Below are 7,500 nucleotides of genomic sequence, written 5' to 3'. Positions count from 1 at the left end.
CATCAGGGTTTCCCCTGACTTCGTCCTGGCCAGGCATAGTTCACCATCTTTCGGGTCCCAACGTGTACGCTCTAGGTGCGCCTCACCTCGCAATGAGGACGAGACGCCCCGGGAGTGCGGAGGCCGCCGCCCCGTGAAGGGCGGGGAAGCCCCATCCTCCCTCGGCCCGCGCAAGGCGAGACCTTCACTTTCATTACGCCTTTAGGTTTCGTACAGCCCAATGACTCGCGCACATGTTAGACTCCTTGGTCCGTGTTTCAAGACGGGTCGTGAAATTGTCCAAAGCTGAAGCGCCGCTGACGGGAGCGATTATTCCGCCCGAGAGCATCCCGAGCCAACAGCGGCGCGGGTCCGGGGCCGGGCCAGGTAGGTCCGTCATCCGGGAAGAACCGCGCGCGCTTGCCGGGAGCCCGAGCGCCCAAAGGGGCGAATCGACTCCTCCAGATATACCGCCGGGCAGCCAGCCAGGACACCGGGGCTCTGCCCAACAGACGCGAACCGAGGCCCGCGGAAGGACAGGCTGCGCACCCGGGCCGTAGGCCGGCACCCAGCGGGTCGCGACGTCCTACTAGGGGAGAAGTGCGGCCCACCGCACACCGGAACGGCCCCACCCCGCGGCGAGTGGAAAGGCAACCGGACACGACCCCGCCGCGGATTGCTCCGCGCGGGCGGCCGGCCCCATCTGCCGAGGGCGGAGGCCAGTGGCCGGATGGGCGTGAATCTCACCCGTTCGACCTTTCGGACTTCTCACGTTTACCCCAGAACGGTTTCACGTACTTTTGAACTCTCTCTTCAAAGTTCTTTTCAACTTTCCCTCACGGTACTTGTTCGCTATCGGTCTCGTGGTCATATTTAGTCTCAGATGGAGTTTACCACCCACTTGGAGCTGCACTCTCAAGCAACCCGACTCGAAGGAGAGGTCCCGCCGACGCTCGCACCGGCCGCTACGGGCCTGGCACCCTCTACGGGCCGTGGCCTCATTCAAGTTGGACTTGGGCTCGGCGCGAGGCGTCGGGGTAGTGGACCCTCCCAAACACCACATGCCACGACAGGCGGCAGCCTGCGGGGTTCGGTGCTGGACTCTTCCCTGTTCGCTCGCCGCTACTGGGGGAATCCTTGTTAGTTTCTTTTCCTCCGCTTAGTAATATGCTTAAATTCAGCGGGTAGTCTCGCCTGCTCTGAGGTCGTTGTACGAGGTGTCGCACGCCACACCGCCAGCCGGCTGTGCACGCTACCGAGAAAGTACCGGTATGCGAACCGCCAGGCGACGGGCGCGCATCGCACGTTTGAGGAGACGCGGCCGGCCCCACAGGCGGCCGCGACACTCCCAGGTCTGCGAAGCGGGGCAAACGCCGCGCGCTTCAGTATACGTAGCCGACCCTCAGCCAGACGTGGCCCGGGAACGGAATCCATGGACCGCAATGTGCGTTCGAAACGTCGATGTTCATGTGTCCTGCAGTTCACATGTCGACGCGCAATTTGCTGCGTTCTTCATCGACCCACGAGCCGAGTGATCCACCGTCCTGGGTGATCTTTTCTCAAGTTTCCGCCGTCTCTTTCGAGACGGTCGCATAGGCGGGAGTGAGGCGTGTGGCGGCCCCTGTTCCAGCGTTCTGTGTCCAACGGCCTCACGGCCGACGGGCGTCGTACGGCTCCACACCGGAGCGGACAGGCACTCGGGCGAAAGTCATTCAAAACCGGCGCCAGGCGCCAGGTGCCGCAGGCCAGCCGCTCCAGCGCTTCAGCGCTCGTACCACACAACATTGCCGCTAGTTTTGAGAGGCACGCGTGGTTCCGCACGCGGCGCACGGCTACTGCGAGCCGTACAGGTAGCGTGTTGCGCGACACGACACGCACATCGAAAGACATGCAGTCTAGTCGGTAATGATCCTTCCGCAGGTTCACCTACGGAAACCTTGTTACGACTTTTACTTCCTCTAAATGATCAAGTTTGGTCATCTTTCCGGTAGCATCGGCAACGACAGAGTCAATGCCGCGTACCAGTCCGAAGACCTCACTAAATCATTCAATCGGTAGTAGCGACGGGCGGTGTGTACAAAGGGCAGGGACGTAATCAACGCGAGCTTATGACTCGCGCTTACTGGGAATTCCTCGTTCATGGGGAACAATTGCAAGCCCCAATCCCTAGCACGAAGGAGGTTCAGCGGGTTACCCCGACCTTTCGGCCTAGGAAGACACGCTGATTCCTTCAGTGTAGCGCGCGTGCGGCCCAGAACATCTAAGGGCATCACAGACCTGTTATTGCTCAATCTCGTGCGGCTAGAAGCCGCCTGTCCCTCTAAGAAGAAAAGTAATCGCTGACAGCACGAAGGATGTCACGCGACTAGTTAGCAGGCTAGAGTCTCGTTCGTTATCGGAATTAACCAGACAAATCGCTCCACCAACTAAGAACGGCCATGCACCACCACCCACCGAATCAAGAAAGAGCTATCAATCTGTCAATCCTTCCGGTGTCCGGGCCTGGTGAGGTTTCCCGTGTTGAGTCAAATTAAGCCGCAGGCTCCACTCCTGGTGGTGCCCTTCCGTCAATTCCTTTAAGTTTCAGCTTTGCAACCATACTTCCCCCGGAACCCAAAAGCTTTGGTTTCCCGGAGGCTGCCCGCCGAGTCATCGGAGGAACTGCGGCGGATCGCTGGCTGGCATCGTTTATGGTTAGAACTAGGGCGGTATCTGATCGCCTTCGAACCTCTAACTTTCGTTCTTGATTAATGAAAACATACTTGGCAAATGCTTTCGCTTCTGTTCGTCTTGCGACGATCCAAGAATTTCACCTCTAACGTCGCAATACGAATGCCCCCGCCTGTCCCTATTAATCATTACCTCGGGTTCCGAAAACCAACAAAATAGAACCGAGGTCCTATTCCATTATTCCATGCACACAGTATTCAGGCGGGCTTGCCTGCTTTAAGCACTCTAATTTGTTCAAAGTAAACGTGCCGGCCCACCGAGACACTCAATAAAGAGCACCCTGGTAGGATTTCAACGGGGTCCGCCTCGGGACGCACGAGCACGCACGGGGCGGTCGCACGCCTTCGGCTCGCCCCACCGGCAGGACGTCCCACGATACATGCCAGTTAAACACCGACGGGCGGTGAACCAACAGCGTGGGACACAAATCCAACTACGAGCTTTTTAACCGCAACAACTTTAATATACGCTATTGGAGCTGGAATTACCGCGGCTGCTGGCACCAGACTTGCCCTCCAATAGATACTCGTTAAAGGATTTAAAGTGTACTCATTCCGATTACGGGGCCTCGGATGAGTCCCGTATCGTTATTTTTCGTCACTACCTCCCCGTGCCGGGAGTGGGTAATTTGCGCGCCTGCTGCCTTCCTTGGATGTGGTAGCCGTTTCTCAGGCTCCCTCTCCGGAATCGAACCCTGATTCCCCGTTACCCGTTACAACCATGGTAGGCGCAGAACCTACCATCGACAGTTGATAAGGCAGACATTTGAAAGATGCGTCGCCGGTACGAGGACCGTGCGATCAGCCCAAAGTTATTCAGAGTCACCAAGGCAAACGGACCGGACGAGCCGACCGATTGGTTTTGATCTAATAAAAGCGTCCCTTCCATCTCTGGTCGGGACTCTGTTTGCATGTATTAGCTCTAGAATTACCACAGTTATCCAAGTAACGTGGGTACGATCTAAGGAACCATAACTGATTTAATGAGCCATTCGCGGTTTCACCTTAATGCGGCTTGTACTGAGACATGCATGGCTTAATCTTTGAGACAAGCATATGACTACTGGCAGGATCAACCAGGGAGCTGCGTCAACTAGAGCTGAGCAGCCGGCCGCCCGGGAGTGTGTCCCGGGGGCCCGCGCGAACACGCAAGCGTCCGCTCAATCATTCTGCAAACAGGAGGAGGCTGAGCTCCCCTGCACAATACACCTCGAAACCCTCTCAGGTCCCGGCGGCGCGCAGCGCCGTCCCAAGTACTTGGTCGGGTTCGAGAGAGGCGCAATCGCCCGGAGTTAGGCGAGTAGACGCTTTCGGTGCGACCACCCGTGCTCCCAACTGAGCTTGCCGCTGCCGACAGAGGCCCGGGAGCGTGCTGTCGTGGCATTGCCGGCGGGAGACAACACGCGCCACCTACGGTGACCGGCAGCTCCAACGCCAGCGCCACAGAAGGACAAAAGCCCCACTTGGGTGCCGAAGCGAACTCTCCCAGCACAGCGCACACGCCAACACATCCGCACAGCTGGCGATACAAACCACCAGCGAGAACCGCTGGGGCGACCGAGCAGCAGACGGCGTCGCGGCGCCGAGCGCCGGGCGGCGGCGCATCCTCAACGCACACAGTCCTCAATCGGACCAGCACACTGCAATGTCCACCGCGCTTCGCACCGGGCCCGCGAGGACCTACTTTGGCCGCACGGCGCCGCGCGCAGGGTGCGCCGGCGCGCAGCTGCGACGCCTGCCGCGTCCGTCGGCCGGCGCGCCTGCCACTGGCCGCCCCCACCAGCCGGCTGTAGCGCGTGCGCCCACGCACCGCGCGGCCAGCACGCCGGGAGGCGCCCCCTCACCGGCCGGGGACGGTCCCACCCAGCCACCGCCGCGTATCGCTTCACACCCAGATGCCGTTCAGTTTCGTCGGCATGGTGGGTATCGCTGGAACAACCGGTTCGTACCTCAACCTATCGTCGCCATCACCGATTCACCCCTAGCGAGAACAACCGCACCACAACAGGTTACCATTTGTTCATTTGCGTAACTTCACCAGAAAACGCAGGCGTCCATCGCCATTTGCAACTTCAACGATTATTGCATGCCTGTGTCAGGTGTCACGCCACACTACGTCTGCCCACATACACGCAACAAAATGTGCACGCCTAGACAATACGTGGAAGGTGGCCCCCGTACGTATGCGATGTCCATTGCTCGAACGACTGTCAACCGGCCTCTGTAGCATGTCGCAGATATGGAACGCGGTGCACCATGCCATCACGGTGTGTGAGGAGAGACGACTAGGTCCGAATACATCAACAGACAGCTCATGCTGATCGCCATCCACGGCGTCCGTTCCTCCCACACGTCTCTATGGCGTACCACACTGCAATCCAGCTCTCATAGGGAGACGACACGTAGCTGCGTGCACAATATTTGCACTGTATGGTCCGCCGTTTTTGGGCGCAGTCGTTGTACGGTCACACATGTGCCACGATGTATCATTCGGTACATAAGGACGAATGTGCAGTACAGATTGTGGTTTACGCGTACGACATTAGCGGACGGTTGACACAGGCCGCACCACAACGTAGCCTGAGTACGTCGCATGCGAAGGGCATTGAACATGCAAACTTCTCACCAACCAGCTTGCGAAGGCAGGGGGGCAAGGTGGGGACGTGGGGAGGGGCGGCATGTACGTCCTGCTGCCATCCACATTACAGTGTACAGCAGGAGCATGTGGAAAGTCAGCAAGACTTGCAAGGTGTTTAACATGAAGCGATACACAGGGGAGCGGGCAGTGCGAGTAGCGAACTATATTGCGAGGGTTGCGGGTGGGCAACACTACACTAATTGAACGAGTCGTATAACAATTACAGAGCAGGTTTAGGCGACAACATGGGTTACGTTAGGGGACAACGTGGGTTACGTTAGGGGACAACGTGGGTTACTTTAGGGGACAACGTGGGTTAGGTTAAGGCACAACGTGGGTTAGGTTAAGGCACAACGTGGGTTAGGTTAAGGCACAACGTGGGTTAGGTTAAGGCACAACGTGGGTTAGGTTAAGGCACAACGTGGGTTAGGTTAAGGCACAACATGGGTTAGGTTAAGGCACAACATGGGTTAGGTTAAGGCACAACATGGGTTAGGTTAAGGCACAACGTGGGTTAGGTTAAGGCACAACGTGGGTTAGGTTAAGGCACAACGTGGGTTAGGTTAAGGCACAACGTGGGTTAGGTTAAGGCACAACGTGGGTTAGGTTAAGGCACAACATGGGTTAGGTTAAGGCACAACATGGGTTAGGTTAAGGCACAACATGGGTTAGGTTAAGGCACAACATGGGTTAGGTTAAGGCACAACATGGGTTAGGTTAAGGCACAACATGGGTTAGGTTAAGGCACAACGTGGGTTAGGTTAAGGCACAACGTGGGTTAGGTTAAGGCACAACGTGGGTTAGGTTAAGGCACAACGTGGGTTAGGTTAAGGCACAACGTGGGTTAGGTTAAGGCACAACGTGGGTTAGGTTAAGGCACAACATGGGTTAGGTTAAGGCACAACATGGGTTAGGTTAAGGCACAACATGGGTTAGGTTAAGGTACAACATGGGTTAGGTTAAGGTACAACATGGGTTAGGTTAAGGTACAACATGGGTTAGGTTAAGGTACAACATGGGTTAGGTTAAGGTACAACATGGGTTAGGTTAAGGTACAACATGGGTTAGGTTAAGGTACAACATGGGTTAGGTTAAGGTACAACATGGGTTAGGTTAAGGTACAACATAGGTTAGGTTAAGGTACAACATAGGTTAGGTTAAGGTACAACATAGGTTAGGTTAAGGTACAACATAGGTTAGGTTAAGGTACAACATAGGTTAGGTTAAGGTACAACATAGGTTAGGTTAAGGTACAACATAGGTTAGGTTAAGGTACAACATAGGTTAGGTTAAGGTACAACATAGGTTAGGTTAAGGTACAACATAGGTTAGGTTAAGGTACAACATAGGTTAGGTTAAGGTACAACATAGGTTAGGTTAAGGTACAACATAGGTTAGGTTAAGGTACAACATAGGTTAGGTTAGGTTAGGTTAGGTTACACGTTGTTGTAAGGAAAGGTGTAGGGGGGGGGGGGCGGGGGCGGCAGGTTCGTTGATAGTGATTATAGTAAGTGAATGCTTGTGACATGATCAGATTTGTCACGTCAGGATGCACCTTTGGCTTATTAGAGGCGGCGCTCCAATTCTATGCTTGTGTGAGACCTGTGTCTTTGACTCATGTCATTGTTTGTGCGCTGTGACAGGAGGTACTATTGTGATGTTGGGTGCACCGTTGTATAGGACATGTGTGGGTGTTGGTGCCTGGTCTGCGCAATGGTGGATGTCGAAAGGCTGGGATATTGTATTTTCCGCATGGACCTCCTGGTCTGGTTGTGATAGTGTGGATTGTGTAATGTGGCGGAGAAGATGCACTGGATGTTGTTCCATGCTGGTGCTTACATATTGTATGTGCGCCTGTTAGAAGCAGAGAGTGGTGCGTGATCAGAGTGTCTGGCTGACGTGTGGTTCCCATTGTGGGCAGACTCTTTCAGCATGTATACGGACAGTTGTGTATATTTGCTGTAGTTTGATGGCTCTGCATTGATTACTAATCAGCGCCGTGTGTACGGGTAATCTGGTTCCAGTCCAAAATGTTCCATCTGTGTACATTAGTGACAAAGACTCCCCCCATGCAGTGGGGCTCGGTCTGTTATAGCTCTTCCGCGTAATATATTTGCCCCACGTTTTTGCGACTGCGAGTGCGAGTGCAACGCG

General features: G+C 55.4%; 2 non-coding genes and 1 pseudogene across 2 annotated transcripts; all 3 read right to left on the bottom strand.

The window, feature by feature from the left end:
• LOC124764103 overlaps nt 1–1,187 on the bottom strand; it is a 4,222-nt pseudogene extending 3,035 nt beyond the window's left edge.
• A 188-nt stretch (nt 1,188–1,375) lies between these two features.
• LOC124764112 lies at nt 1,376–1,530 on the bottom strand. The gene has a single exon (XR_007012690.1). It is a non-coding gene; the product is annotated as a 5.8S ribosomal RNA (ribosomal RNA).
• A 352-nt stretch (nt 1,531–1,882) lies between these two features.
• On the bottom strand, nt 1,883–3,791 carry LOC124764098. Its single transcript, XR_007012684.1, has one exon. It is a non-coding gene; the product is annotated as a small subunit ribosomal RNA (ribosomal RNA).
• Between the last annotated feature and the right edge of the window lie 3,709 nt (nt 3,792–7,500).

Source organism: Schistocerca piceifrons, unplaced genomic scaffold (assembly GCF_021461385.2).
Source record: "Schistocerca piceifrons isolate TAMUIC-IGC-003096 unplaced genomic scaffold, iqSchPice1.1 HiC_scaffold_625, whole genome shotgun sequence".
Taxonomy (NCBI): domain Eukaryota; kingdom Metazoa; phylum Arthropoda; class Insecta; order Orthoptera; family Acrididae; genus Schistocerca; species Schistocerca piceifrons.
This window is presented reverse-complemented; position numbering and strand designations above follow the sequence as displayed.